A 15,706-nucleotide genomic window follows, 5' to 3' on the forward strand; every position below is an offset into this window, starting at 1 on the left:
AAAGGGCTGGTTTGTGGACACATGGATTGTAATTTACCCCGATGTGCCATTTTGTCATATTCTGATGTAATCTAATTTATTTATTCTTTCACGTCCCCGTGAGCCGCCCTGTCAAGGTGGCCACTACATCCTGGTGGATGCTTGCCCTGCCTCCAGCTCTTCCTACTCTCAGGAATGAAGCCCTGAGAATTCTCGGGCCCTTGGGAGACTCTGCATTTCTTACCTAAGGGTTAGGGAGCCGTGTGAGGTGTGGGCATCTTCTCTTGGCCTCAGCCACGTTTCCAGCTGAGCAGTTTTTATTGGACGGCTTTTTTTTTTTTTTAAGGCAAATCCTATTATTATAGGCAGCTAAGTTAGATAAACATTAATATACGGTTGGAGAGGGTCTGGGCTCTCAAGAATGTCAGCAGAAAATAGAGAAGTCAGCGTGTGGCTGGAGGTGCGGCTGCACAAGGCCGGGACAAGGCAGAGACTGGCTGGCCAGGCCTGCACGTGCCCCTGGGGCGGGGAAGCCACAGCCACAGCCCACTGGGCCGGGGAGCCCGGGCCTCTGCCACCCAGTGAGGACCGCAGCACTGGCCCGTCTCTCCCCAGATGCCTTTGTTCTTCCTGTGGCCTCGTAGGTCACTTGCTTCCCTACTGGACACATGTTAGCTGACCCGCGGTGCTTATCATCTTGTAGGGTGGCTGCAGTAACACCCACTGTGTATCCACATTGCGACTTTGTGTATAATTGCCCCTGACAAAGGGTCTTGGTGGCCATCCGCTCGGGATCCCTCCTGTGTCTCAGGAGCCGTCTCTCAATACACCTTTTCTTCTCCTGCCCTCCGCTGGCCCTTGGGATTCACTCTTCTGTTTCTGGGGGCCTGAGCTCAGCACGCCTGACACCCAGCGGGCTGGGGCTTATGTTTCCCTGTGTCTGTGACAGCACACGTGTGGGCCAGGCATGAGGGTTTGCTTCCTTCCCACGTGCAACCTCCCTGTAGCTGAATGCTGCTTAATAAGGCAAGTGCCCCAGTCACAGGACACTGGAGGTGCCTGCGAGTGGAAGAGCAGTGGGCTGGGCTGCTGCCTTCTTGCTGAGACGCTGCTAAGCTGCTCACTATTCCGATTTCAATGGATCGTCTCAGAGCACAGAACAGATAAAATGCGGTCTTCATCACGGCTGGGCCCATCACCCATGGGGTAGAGCGTGACTTTAGCTGCCTGTGTTTGGACAACCATGGCCCCCAAGGCAGAAACAGCGGGGCAGGAGGGCCCGGGGGGGAGGACAGGGCTTGCCTCATAGTGATGAGAAATGGAGGAAGGGGGCGGGCAAAGACCTTCCCAGGCCTGCTCTGGGGAGCCGCGTCTTTCCCAGGCTCCACCTGTACTGCACGTCCAGCCTTGACCTCAGTAGCAGAGTCTGTTGGTGAGTGCCGTGTCCCTGGGACCTGTGACCCGCAGCCCACCCGACGAGGATTCTGGGGCCACCACAGATCTAAGCTACCGCAAACACTAACTGGAAAATTGCTCTAGATTTCATCTGAGGCACTTGTTTGCGTTTCTGAACAGCAACTCTGATAGGTCTCAAGTATGGGAGAATTCTTTCTGAAGACACTGGCAAAAGCTTGTGAAACATTTTCGACTGCAGCCTGTGGTGGGTGTCTGAGGCAATGGTGGCCTTCTGGGACCTCCCCGGCTGCTGAGCTGGTCACGTCCCATCCGTACTCACATGTCCTTGCATACAGGCCTCGTCAAAGCACCGCAGCGTCCCCGAGTTGTGATTGTGGTTCCCAGCCCTGTACTGACAGTCCTGAGACTTCACCTGTCCCTCAGCTGTGCGGGTGAGGCCTGAAAGCCCTGCCCTAAGCCACCATTCCCCGGGCTGTCCTCCCCGAGAGCAGTGCTTCTCTCTCCCTCCTAGAAGCGTGGCTGTGTCTTGCTCTGACGTGCCACATCTCAGCCCCCACGCCTGCCTCTTGGGAGAGCACCCGCCATGTGATGGTCTGTTGATGCAGGTGTGAAAGGCAGCACTCACTCGGCCACGCATGCGTGTTTAGTACCTGATGGGCCCCAACGGAAGCCAGTAGCTGAGGAGCCGGTGACGGTCCTGAGACCTAGGCCTGGCGCACCCGAGCAAGCCAGGTGCCATTCACAGGAAGGCAGGTCAGGAAGGCGGCAGCTGGGAGGCAGCTCAGACCACAGAGGCCTGAGAGGACCTGGCCAGAGCCCTTGGCACCTCCGTTGGGATCCACGTGGGCCCCTGTGGCCTGTCCACAGCTGAGTGGACACATCTCTGGATACAGGGATGCTTTTGCCACCACCAGTCTCTCCAGAATGAAGCATCTCTACAACTTCCAGGCTATTTCTGGATTTGAAATCTTAAAAAAAAAATATGATTCCAAAGCAGAAATTTTCTAATTTTAACCACAAGAGAAATTTGGAGGAGAATCTCAATTTATCTTTAAAAAATGTATATGCTAGCCATAATGTCTGAGAAGTACGAAGAAAACCAAGACTACCTCACTATTTTGGGGGTGACTAGGGAGGTGCACAGTGGGAAGAACATCGTGTCCCGAGATGTGCACCCAGCCAGCTTTTGCTCGGGTGCTCACCACCGGCAGATGGGTGTGAAGATCGTGATGGGGTTACCTTTGAATCCTGTGAAACGTTTAGCATGCGTTTTTATTTTCGTGAAGCTAATTTCAGTGGGAACAAGTTCCTCTTTGGTCGTGCTTTTGTGTCACATGGCCATAGTGATCCTGAGAAGCTGATTTCAATGTGCTTTTCTCCCCTGCGTCATTCATACGCTAATAACTTAGTGGCATCCTAGAGCTTCGGAACCTGCGTTATCTGCAGGTGCTTTATTCCTGCTCATCAAAACACTGTTAAATAAGAAAATGCTGTGACGTTTTCTAGGCATCTTCTGACTGGTGGCACACAGTTGCATTTTTCTGAATATAACATGGTTATTTTAAAGCATTTTATTAATGCTTTCATTGAACTTGATTATTAAACTCAGCTATGTTTGATTTAAATGACAGGAAAATGTTTAACAATAACATTAAATAAAACTCCCCCTGATTATGGTCCCCAGTTTGTCAGAGAAAAAAACAGATCCTCCATGAACTACTATTAAAAACAGTAACAGCAGTGTGCTGCTCTGACTTCTGGGTGCAGTTTTTATCAGCCTCTGCGAGGTTGCGGGTGCTGCCCCGTGTGTACTTTCTAAGGCAGACGCCGGCCCTCCTTGGCTTGTCACTGTGTCTGAACACAAGGGCCAAGTGTAGTGGTGGCCAGCTTTCTGCTGCTGTGATGGAGCGCAGGGGAAAGTGGTCCAAAGGGGTAAAGCGGCTTGGCTCACGGTGTTGAGAGCTAGCTCAGGGCAGCATCCCAGCATCTGTTGCAAGACCTGCCCGTGACGGTGGCACAATCCTCCACCCACCCCATTTCCCGTATGGCACCACCAGTGGCAGCCTCGGGTGGTGCCAGGCTTTGAATGCAGGAGCACTGGGGGACATGTTGGTCACAAACCTACCAGGTGGGTATGAAGTTCATTCCTTCTCCCCAGGGAGGCTGCAGGGCAGCTGGCTCCTGGCCTTGTGCCCGTCACAGCCCAGGTAGTGGCATCTGCATGGAGCACCCAGGTCAGCTGCTGGCTGGCTGCGGCTTAGCGGAGACCACCTTCCCGCCGCGCTGCCCAGTGCCTGGGAGGCCCCTCGGGGCCACCTGTGACCACTCCTGCTCACTCCTGTGTCAGTGTCCAGGCCTTGCAGTACGAGCCAACCTTTTACCGCTTTGCCTTCCTGTTTCTCTTCTCTCCTTCCCATTGCTCATGAAATGTATGAAAATATTTTTTTCTGAATATAACAAACATTTACTCTAAATTTTTTGAATAACAAAACAAATAACAAGATAAAATTGTGCCTAATGAATCCAGTACTCCAAATAATTGTGGCTAAATTGTGTGTGTAAACTGCAGTCCTACCTTATACAATAGTTTTGCATCTTTCTTTTTAGAGCCTGATGCTCTCTGTACATTTTCCTAAGTAGTTAAAAGTGATTTTTAATTGTCATGAGACATTTCATTAAAGGGATATTCTGCAGCTAATTTTGCAATTCATGATTTAGGTAATTCTCATATTTTCCTGGTATTGTAGTTAATGTCTATCTTTAAGCATAATTAGGACACCTTTGTAGAAGTAAAATTCAAGCTCTATTTTAGTTGTACCACTGCTAAAAATGGAACTCCCTGACCTCTGTGTTTAGCTGGACCTACTTACTGTTCATGTGAAGGTTATAGTTTGGGGTTGAGTTTGTGCAGGTTGCCCTTCGGAATGCAGGATAATGACCGTGGGTTATGGCTTCCCTGGGGGAGATGCCCAGCCACAGGGCCCAGCTACAAAGTCCCATGCAGGCCCAGCCCCGAAGTGGCCTCCCTGTCCCCTGCAGGGCTAGCGCCCCATGCCCTGTCTGCGGCAGAGCAAGGCCGGTGCAGGGAATTTCTAATAGGTGGTCAACTTGTTACGCCCAGCAGAATCACCACTCGCATGGTGCTGGGTGCCGGAGGCTGTTGCCAGCAGCATAAGAGGCAGAAGAGGAGAAGCTGCCCAGATGCTGTTAGGATGTTCGGAGAAGCTGTTGGATCTGTGGAAGCTGCTCGTTCTCTCGGGCTGTGCGGCTGGAGGGCCTTGGCATGCTGGCTTTCACAGCGAACTCCGGAGGAACTTTGGTCCTCACCTTGAGCATCGCTTCCTGGCTCCAGAGGGGAAGGTGGTGCACTGCTCAGCCTCCTGGAGAAGCTTGTCCCACTGGCTCTCCTGATGGGAGCTCGGCTTTCCTCTTCGCTGGAGGAGCTTGGGACCTCACGGTTGTGAGGATGACTGCAGAGCTCTGGGCTGCAGAGCTCTGGTGCTGACCCTGAGTGTTGCTTCCTAGCTCCAGTTCACATCCCTCAGCTGGCACAGACTTCCTAGCTTCCACCACTGGCCTCTGGGCCTTTCCAGCACAGATCCATGAAGTGGGCCTGCATGAGACTTTGTTGTGGGCTCTAGGCCTCCAGCTGGACTGGTAGGAGGCATTGTGATGGGCTCTAGGTTTTCATCTGGACTCATGCAAGACATTAGGACCTAGGCCCTCCGCTGGAGGCTTCAGTGTTCGTATGTATGGGCAGACTTCCGGCATTTCTTATATATGGTTCTTGGGTGATTCATTATGAAATACTATTATAAAATGTATCCTGTACTATAGTGTTACTCTTGTAAGGACCCCAAAACACCACAGTAGGACCATGTGTGCCCAAGTATCTTCTCTTCATCTCAGGGTGACAGTTCTGGTCTTATTTACATTTCTTACTAATGAGTTTAAGAAATCATCACCCCACCATACTCAAACCAACTGTGAAAAGAATGCTTGTTTTCTGTTTGTCGTACTGTAGTTCTCTGACTTGGTGAAAAAGTAAGTCTCTCATTGTTGCTTTAAAAAATTATTTTTAAATTTTTGGTGAGGTGTAATGTTTAGATGTGAATTGGCCATTATGTTATGATTTCTGAATTACAAACTCGGGAATTCAACTAATATTTTTCCTTTATATTGACATAGACTTTTCTTAGCAATTTAAAAAAGTTTTTTTTTTTTTTTTTTTTTTTTTTTTTTGTGGAACTGGGGATTGAACTCAGACTCTTGCGCTTGCCAGGGAAGTGCTTATTCTACTAAGCCATCTACCCAGCCCTAAAAATGTTGCTTATTAAAGTTAGAAGATTTATGTAGTGAAACCCTGTAGACCCTGTACTAAAGTAAAAAAAAAAAAAGTTAGAAGGTACTTTTTAATGTTAATTTCTTAAATTGCGTTGGGGTTGCTTTTTAAAAGTATGTAAGGCACATTGATCCAGAGAAGGCTTTCAGTCCCGTGTGGCCAAGTCTAGTCCGTTGTTCCTGTCTTGGTCTCCCTGTCACAGGTCTGACGCTCCAGGCATGGCAGTTCCCTTTCTTTCCCTCCTGACCTGGGGGGACCCTGCAGGCTCAGCCTCCGGCCCCCTCGCTCCCTGTACCCGAGGGCGGCGCTCCTGGCTCCCTGCACTGAGGGCGGCGCTCCTGGCTCCCTGCACCGAGGGCGGCGCTCCTGGCTCCCTGCACCGAGGGCGGCGCTCCTGCCCGCCTGGGGAAGGGCCTGCTTGCCGCGGTCCTAGTAGAGCTCCTTGGCCTCCTCTTGGTGCTCTCAAGATTGACGGTAGTGGAGATGCATCCTACAGAAGGCAGTCTCACCGCCGCTTCTTCTGGTGCACTTGGTGGAATACTCAACACACACCGCCTCTGGCGTGAGCCGGGTCACCCGAGGACCATCGGACCTAAGACGAGGGGGCAATCGCTTGCCGCTGGCCCTGGGTCAACAGAGCAGTGCGGGGCGCAGCGCTGGCCCTGGGCTCAAGCGTCGGGGAGACAGCTTGCATGAGGCTTCTCTGGGACTGCGTGGCCAGGTTTCTGTCTCGACACAGGAGCGCTGAGGACTCTGCTGACACCAGGATGAGTGTCCAGCCGGGTCCACAGACCACCAGCCTTTCCGCCGCCTTTCTTCCGATAAGCCCTTGGTGTAGTGGGGGAGAACGAATGCGTACTCCAACGGACAACCAGGCAGCGCCCATCAAGTAAAACGCCTTGCTCACAACCGGCTTCCTGTCTCCCTGTCTCCCTGTCTCCCTGTCTCCCTGTCTCCCTGTCTCCCTGTCTCTCTGTCTCTCTGTGTCTCTTTCCATCCTTCCTTTTTATCTTTCATGCTTTCTTCCTAGGTGAAATCAGCAGTTCTTGGCATTGATCAAGATATTAGAAACGAGGAAGCCCATCCTAGTCTCCATGTGCTATGGCCCCATCAGCCCACTGTCTGATCTCGGTGAATTCACTGGGATGGTAAGGGACATGTGTCACTTTCTATTTGACTCCATTTCCCTATCTGTTCAAATCTTGTAGATCAAAAAGCTGCAGTAAATATATGGATCTCACCACTGTCTCATTTTTCACAAAACAATAGATTTTGAAAAGGTCGAATAATAAACCCAAATATGGTGAATTCCCGTAAGCGTGGCGGCAGCTTGTGCTTCGGAATGCGGCTGATTCTAGCCCCGCTGCGCCCTGCAATGTAGTGCTCTGCAGCATGGAGCACACGGCCGATCATAAGAAGGGTTACCCTCCTCTTAGACAGGAGCACTGCTTATCGACTCTGTTACGGGTGTACTTTCCGGGGAGATGACAATACCCGGGGCTGGGCGCCTGCTCCGAATATTACTGTGAGAGGAGCAGGGAGCCGGGAGCCAGCCGGCACGGCCCGGAGGCGTTCTCGTCTGGTGCCGCTGGAGCGCTTGGACAGGACCGACCACTGCCTGCCTCCGCGTGGACACTGGCCGGACTGGAGCTGTGGAGGTCGCGGGTCATTCTCGACGGCACGGTGACAGCGTGGCTCGGCAGTGGGCAGTGGTGCTTCCTCGTCGCTTTGGCGCTGCCGCCGGTAATTTTCTTGTCTATTGTCAAAGCCATTTGCACACAGTTATAGGCAAAGGAAAATTCTATGTTTAGATAAAAAATCCGCTACCTATTTTTATAAATACTTTTATATTAAAATATCAGCTCCAGAATCTTTAGATTCTGTCCAAATAAGAACCAACAACCTGAACAGCTAGCAGAGTAGTAGGCACGTTGGACACATCTTCCTCTCTTTTCGTCTTCTGTGGTATTTTCTGTGAAGGTAAGAAAATAATGCCTTGAAAAGATATAAGATTTAACTCCTATGTACAATGATTTTAAAAGTGTAAAGCAAATATTTGAAAAATTCATATATGTATAGTGATTTCAGGTAAAGAGGTATAAATAAACCTTCTTTTCTTGAATGTATTGTTCCTGTTAGTGGTGCAAATTTGCCGGAGAGCTGTTATTTCATCCACAAAAACAAAACAAAACAAAAAAACCCTCACTATTAAATTGTACCACCTTTCATCCAGGAACTTCACCTCATCATTTTAGTCTGTCCGTGATTCCTCGTGAGGTCCTTTAGCTATATGTACTTCTTGTACTTGCTGTCTGGGAGGCTGCAAAGTTTGTAAGTGCTAAGTCTAATATTTGTAAGTGATTTCCATTTTATAAGAAGACCAGCCTCATTTGCTTTTACATGTTAAAAACCTTTGCCTATGTAAGTTTGAATTTATCCTCTTAGAAACTTTTTCGCACTATTAAGTTTTATTTTTCAGGTTTATTTTTTAGAAGACACTGACAGTGCTGTGGGCTTAAGGCAGTGGGGGGCGATGTCGAGGGGTACGTGCTTTTCCACCTACGCGGCTCCCTGAACCTGTAAGGAAAGCTTGGGGCGTGTTTGCGAATAATGCGCTGTGCTTCCAGCGTGGCGCGCTGGTCCCGCTAAGACACATGGGCAGAGCGCGGAGGGAGCCTCCTAGGCTGCACTCGCCGTGCCCCAAGTTCCGCAGTGGCGTACGGGGCCGCGCATGCACCTACGCAGACCTGCCTGCGAGCTGCGAGAGGGCTCCTTCCCTGCGCGGGACCACGCCCACGCTTACTGTAGCACTTGCCGTCTAGCAAGCCCCGCGAGAGCGATTGGGTCAGGACAGCGGGCTTTCTGTTTCTAGAGCTTTTATACTACAACTCTGAACCTGAATATTTCAAATTTTTAGTTCTGATATGAAGGAAAATGAGTTTATATAACCTGTTCTCAGCAGCACTGTGCATTCCCCAAGTCCTGTGGATGTCATTCTATTTAATCCCCAGATTTGGGGCCAACAGTGTGTCTTTATCACCTGAAGCCGAGAGGCAGCCCGTGTCTCCTGTGTGGAACGTTGTTAGCACTGTGATTACGGTGATTCTCCCTAGAAAAGCGACCAAGATTTGTGCAGAACAGCCTTTACATGCTTATTCAGAAAGTTTTGCCTGCAAAATTAGATTTTCTATTAAATAGGATTGTGGGATGGGATGAGAAGGAACAGTTTAAACTAAAATTATGATTAGTCTTTTTATGTAGCTCTTCCGAGCCTGATTAACCTTTGTGAATTAAAAATAAAACTGCAGACGTTTTCACCTTCACTGACCCTGCATTTGGGAAGTAGGTGGACTTCGTGAGCCCCGTGGTGCATACTAGGCATGGATTGATTTAAAGTGCTGAGGGTTGGTTACCCTACTTTTTGTGAGAAACGGAACAACAATCAGCCTGCATACGTTAAATTACAATTAAGAAAAAGCAAGGGCAGCTGTAGGTTCCTGGTGTCATAGGTCACCCCGTGGGAGCTGTGGGGTGAAGCTGGGAGGGCCCCAGGTGCTGGCTCCCAGGAGGGCACCTGTGCCTGGGATGGGTCAGTGGGCAGGCCTTCTCTGGAGGCCCACGTGAGAACTGCAGGAGCGCTGTCATTCTCCGTGGATCTCTGCCAGGACCAAATGGTTCATCCTTCACAGTGTGCTGGTTTAAATTGAAGAAATACATTACATATGTAATCTATCGTGCTGGAGAACTTTTAGTAAATTCAGTCCAGTTACATGAGAAAAATCCAATCAAGAGGCCAACGGACAGCACTTGATTGGGTTTGCTTGATTCTGAGCTGGAGTTGGGATTGAAGATTAGAGTCAGAGTTTAGCTCTTTGCAGAACAAATTCAGGTTTTGTGGAGCATGCTGAGCTCCAGGGACCACAGCAAAGCCAGTCCTGGGAACGTGGAGGTGACCAGCTGACCTCCAGCTCATTTGCTTTTCAGCAGGTCCCCAGGCCCTGGTGGCCCTCCCTGTTGACCAAAGCACAGGTAGCTTTGAGAATGTCCCACTTGCCATGCTCTCAGCAAAGCGCAGAGACTTTGGCCTTCCATCCATCACGCGCTCCTCTTGTTGTTGTGTAGAAACAAAGATGCTGGGGTCAGCACAGCGCTGCCCTCCTTCTGAGGACAGCAGCCCAGCAGGCGGCTTTCCTTCCCTGGGTGTCTTTCCTCAGTCTCCCGTCGCACTCTCAGGATCCCAGCAGCCGCGTTGGACACAGCAAGGCCTTTTCTGTAGCCGCCTGCCCTTTGGGTGGTGCAGGTGTTTCCTCTTTGTGTCCTCTTCACCTTTTTAAATTGTACTTTCTGCATTTTGTCATGTGGGAGCCACGTACAGCGGTGCCTACCATGGGGATTTCTGCAGTGCTTGGGGCAGTACGGCTTCGTTTTGACTCTTTCCTTTCTTTTACTACGTAGTCTCTTGTGGAGGCGTCAGTGCTCTTGGATTTTAACCCCATTCTTATAATAATAAAGGCTCCATTCCAGGCCTCTTTCACTTGGATTTCTCACAGATCTCTACAATTTACCATATTTCAAATTACTTGCTTTTTTTCTGCAAAGAAATTACCTTTAATTCACCCCACCTTAAACCCAAACATCAAAATCATCAATAGGCCTGCTGATTAGATTTCCCAGGTGTAATATACATCTGACCTCTTCCCTCCATCTGTAGCTCCATCGCCTCAGTCTAGCAGCTATGCTGAGCCTGAATTGCTACCAGACTCGGGAATCTGTACCCTTTCTGTCCTTTGTCTCTCTTGTTCTATTTCCAGGGTTTACGGTCTATATGTTGTTACAACTGTCATACTCTTGGCATCTAAGCTGCACAAACTGGTTCATATCATTTTCTCTGTCTCTGTCTCTGTGTGTCTGTCTGTCTCTTTCTCTTTCTTTCTTCTCTTGTGCAGGGCATTTGCACTGAACTACACATATCCCTAGCCCTTCACAACATTTTTATTTCAAGACAGGGCCTCACTAAGCTGCCTAGGTGGAACTCAAATTTATAACCTGTCCTGATTACTTCTCCCTCATTGCTGGGACAAAATACTCACATGCAAACTTAAGGAAGGAAAAGTTTATTAGCCCACGGTTTGTGGAAGTTTAAGTCAATACTTCGCTGGCTGTAGAGCAGAGTGGCACATGGCAGAGGGCAACAATTCATGGCAACAGAAAATAGCAAAAGCAGCGAGAGCAAAAAGGGAGGAAGAGAGGGAGCGAGACTCTTCCTCTCTCACATTGGATGCAGGCTGCCCGCCCTCCTGGGCCGGTGTAGCACTCACACCCATAATCCCAGAATCAGACCAGGAATCAGTCAGAAACTCTGGAAGCCGGCCCATGACTGCATGAGGCTTTGTATTGACTCTAAATACAAACCATCACATGACCCTCCTTGCTTGGCCTGTGACAGTGCTGGGTTTACTGGTATGCATTGCTACACCTGCCATTAGTATTACCCTTTACAAGGGGCTCCCACTACATTTAACATAAAATACATTATTTGTACAATGACTCTACTCCTAATAAGTTTGTGGTCTCTGGAGATGTGGCTTATGTGTCCGAGTGGCAGAGTGGGAAGTGGCTCATTCCCCTTGTTTCTCTCCAAGGCCAGATCCCCGTGGATGCCATATTGACACTTGCAGTTCAGTGTGGAGGGCCAGGTGTCTTGTGCCCTGGAAATTTCCAGTATGGCCAAAGCCCTCTTCCCTCCCCCCGAGCATAGATCCCTCTGACCTTTTGCTGTCATTTCTACTCTGTGCAAACCTGGGTAGGGAAGGAGGTTTCCCTGGTGTGGTGCTTGCTATAAATCATGCTGTGAACATCACACCTGCCCCCTCAAGCTGAGAGTCCTGGACCCCTTCCGTACCAAGTGATCAAGGGGCTGCTCTGCAGGCAGGTTTAGACCATGGGAAGGACTGCTTCCTATGCTTAGCTGAGTGAGGACACACGGGCATTCCAAAATCACCAGGCACATGTCCTGGCCCTGGAAATGCAGCACCAAAGAAGGGTGGGCATTTGCTTTCCCTTTGTCTTCTTGCCTTTGAAGTACCTCTGGGCCAATGGGGCCTTACTTTTATTTTAGTTACTAGAGTCTGCAAAGCAGCAAATACAGTCCCATTTTCCCCAATAGGACAGAGCACTTTTTCTGCTTTGGGAGAGTGCTGCATGGTGGGAGTTCCTCAGGGCCAGCCCTCACCACATCGCCAGCAAGGAGGATTAAGGGCATCCTCGGAATCCATTGTGAGAACAGTAACCCTGTCGTAGGAATTTTCTTTCTGTAAAATCCTATTTAGCATAAAAGACAAAGTATTACCAGACTACTCCCCTACCCTACTCCCAGTGCCACCTGTTTTATCTTTTCTCTTAGAAATTCTAGTCTAATCCCATAGGCAGTATGTGCCTTGGGCTGAGTAAGGTAAAGATCAGGTTCTCATGAAAGTCATCGTAAAAACAAGAGAATCAGATTCTCTATAGTTAAGTAGATTTCCATTTCCTAGATGTTCATTTTGAACAAAATATTTGGAGGAACAAGGGAAACAATGTAGCACTGATGTTAAATTACTTCTAAGATCAAGGAGAAATATGCCGAAGATCAAACAGAGAGACGCTGAGGTAGTTGTTGGAGTATGCGTGTGGCTTAACCCTGCCGCAGTCAGGCTGGTTAGTGTGTGAGGTTACTTTTGCAAGTCTGATTCTTCATGCCAGGCTGTGTGAGGACATAGCATGGCCTGTCTGGCTGGCAGCACTTACATTCTGCAGATGTCTTCTTTTAACCTTCCCAGCCCTGAATTCGCTGCTTCGTATCCTGCCCACATTCCATCACCTGCCCTTGCCTTTGCCTGATTTAGTAATGACTAAAGTCTGCAGGGAAAACAGCACAGTCAGCACTTAGAGGAGCAAGGGAAATGCGTGGTGTTGGCTCTGCGGATGGACAAACCCCGAGGAAGGGCTGCGGTTAGTAAAATAAGATAACGACTGCTGGGTGCCTTTGCCAAGAGGTTTATTATAATGGGATATGGATCTTGTTAATTAACTCAGTGAAAAGCACTAAATCTAGAAGGTCCTCTCTGGAAAGTGTAGAAGTGACAATTTATGTGCTCTAGAGAGCATTACAAACTCATCAACTTTTCACTTAAATATGCGCGGTGCCTACAGTGTGTTTGGCATTCTGCTGGTGCGTGGGACATGCTGGATGCTCGATTGTCACACTAGCATATAATATTTAAAGTCCAAAATGAGGACCCCAGCCCCAAAGAGAATTCTTAAGTAAGGATCAAGACACAGTTTTGTGACACTTGAAATTTCTGACCTAGTTTGAGACCATAAAATTGATCAAAAACATAGTGAATGAAAGAGCTCTTAGAGATTTTCCACAGTAGAGTTTGGGGAAGAAGATGACTAATTTCTACATCTGAGCTCCCAAGGAGAAGTTCCTATGAGTCTGCAGGGCAGGGCAGGAACAGCGAGACACGGCTGAGTGCTCAAAAGCAGAGGCCGGGATATCCCTCTCCTGCGGAGCAGAGAGGGCAGGGCTGTGAGGCCTTGAAGTGGCCCTCTCCCCCATGTTGATCCTAGGGTAGAGAAGCCAAGGAATTGTGCCCCCCAAATCTATCAAAGGTGAGGAATGACCAGCAAAGAGACCCCTTGCGGTGATGGCCAGGAAGCCAGCAGTGGGGGAAGCAGCCAGGGAAGGTGCTGGAGGCCCCAGCAGGGCTGGACCTCAAGCTGCTGATGGGAGAGTCTGTGCTAAGTAACACCGTGTCCTGAGGAGATACCTGGTCCAGCTCAACTTTCTGCATATAAAGTGCCCTTTTGTCTTTCTGAACTACAGTTTTGGAGGATCCGAAATCTGTCAGCCATCCTGGGTAAGGAAGCAAGATAAAGGGAGAATAAGTTGGTCATACCTTGAGGTCAGGAGGCTGCTAAATCTAGACCTGTTTAATAGAGATTTTACTCACAATCACTGAGAATGTTTGGGGCATCATGTGTGATAAGATATTTTAATTAATAAACTAAAATGATTCTCATGGAGGTGGGTCTCAGAGTAGGCAGAACAGTTGTTGGTCCTTCCAGAGTTAAGAAAGAGACATTCTTCCTGAAGATTGTTTAAGGGAAGATTGGAAAATAAAAATAAAAAAAGAAAACATTTGAATTGGGAAAAAAATTATAGTGGACTCTCCTTCAGACAAGGACTCCTATCTAGAACATCTAAAGAATTAAAAAAAAAATCAGGCCTCCAAAATTCAAAGACCCAATCCAGAAATTGGAATCAGAGATAAATATACACTTCACAAATGAAGAGATACAAATGGCAAATAAAGATATGAGAGCATCATCAATTATTCAAAAGAGATGCAAATTGCAACAATGCTGAGGTACCACCGTATGCCAGAAAGAATGGTTATCATCAAGAAGGCAACCAATAACAAATGCTGGAGGTTATGGGGAAAAAGGAACTTTTCTCCACTGTTGGTGGGTTTGCAGGCTGGTACAACCATGATGGAAACCAGTATGAAGATCCTCCAAAAAGCTAGGATTGGCGGTCCCCTTCAAACTAGCTATTCTCCTGCTAGGTATTTTTCCAAAAGAACTGACATCATCATACCACAGTGCTATATGTGCACCCGTGTTTATAGCAGCACAATCTGTCATAGCTATATCTTGGAAGCAACCCAAATACCCATCCACTGAGGAATGAATAAAAAAAGATACAGTATTTTTAAACAGTGGAGTGTTAAGTTATAAAAATGATAAATTCAAGGCCTTTGTAGATAAATGGGTGCAGCTAGAGACTCTACTGGTAAGTCAAATACCTCTGATCCATGTGTGTAAACACTGCATTGTCTTATTGGCATGAAAACCTGAAAGAGTAAATAAAATTAGAAAGGTACAGTAGATACTGTGAAAGGGAAAGAATTTATTCAATGAGAAGGAAACACTGAGATGAAGAAGAGGTCAAAAGCAAGCAAGAAGGGAAAAAGCTATATTTAAGTATGTATGCAGAATGATTGTACTGCCTATTTCTGATGGGCTTTTGGAAGGAGCTGGTAATTCGTAAATGTTTTTCTTTTTATTCTTCTTTCTTTTGCATTTCTTATCACTTTTTGTTATTGTTTTGTTTTATTTCTTTAAACCAATCTTGCACATTTATATCTGGTAACATGAACAACTAATCTGAAGATAACATCATGTAATACAGCAAGCAGTGCTGAATTCCTATTACTTTGTTTAGTGAAATTTTGTACCATTTCTAATGCTGTTTTTTCTGCTACCATTTTCTATTCTTTAAAAATAATTTGAGAAAAAGAAATTGTACCATAAAGATTTCCACCACTTACTACATGAACCCAAGAGGACGATGTGGTCCTTGCACTCTGAGTTAAGGCTGAAAAATTATGCAGTCTTAAGACTTGTGCTTCAGTTGGTCTCAGTAGGAACTTGTGGGCGGGGCTAGCTGGGACAGAGAAGGGTGCCCTAACATTTCTGGAGGGTGCATAGATTTTATCTGGAAAGATGAAGCAGGGTGAGCTCTACATACTGAGAAAAGAGGCTAGAAGGAGTAGCGCGTGCGGCGCCATGATGGATTTCCCCAGAGAGGATTTTGCTTCTCTGTGTCACCTCTTCTCGCTTTGCTGAGATAACTCAGGCCAGAAAGCAGGTTGGGAAGGAGGCTGGGAAAGCCATTTGCACCCGAGCACCCCGGGGCGATGCTTCCCGCCCTTCTGCCCTCTGCCCCAACCCCTTTATATTTCTGGAAGGAAATTTGCTTTGATACGCAGGGGCTCCTTAGCCCAAACTAGAAAGTGAAGGGATCTATGAAGAAAGTGAATTCAGAAAGAGCCTCCCAAGTCTCACCAGATGAAAGTCCTCTCTACTTCCCATAGCGGAAGTCCTCTCTACTTCCCATACCGGAAGTCCTCTCTACTTCCCATA

General features: G+C 48.0%; 1 pseudogene; it reads left to right on the plus strand.

Annotated features, from left to right (window-relative positions):
- The first annotated feature begins 2,471 nt into the window (after positions 1–2,471).
- Positions 2,472–15,706, plus strand: part of LOC101580196 — a 66,155-nt pseudogene continuing 52,920 nt past the window's right edge.

The sequence above is a fragment of the Octodon degus genome, unplaced genomic scaffold (genome assembly GCF_000260255.1).
Source record: "Octodon degus isolate 3935 unplaced genomic scaffold, OctDeg1.0 scaffold00228, whole genome shotgun sequence".
In the NCBI taxonomy this organism is placed as follows: Eukaryota; Metazoa; Chordata; class Mammalia; order Rodentia; family Octodontidae; genus Octodon; species Octodon degus.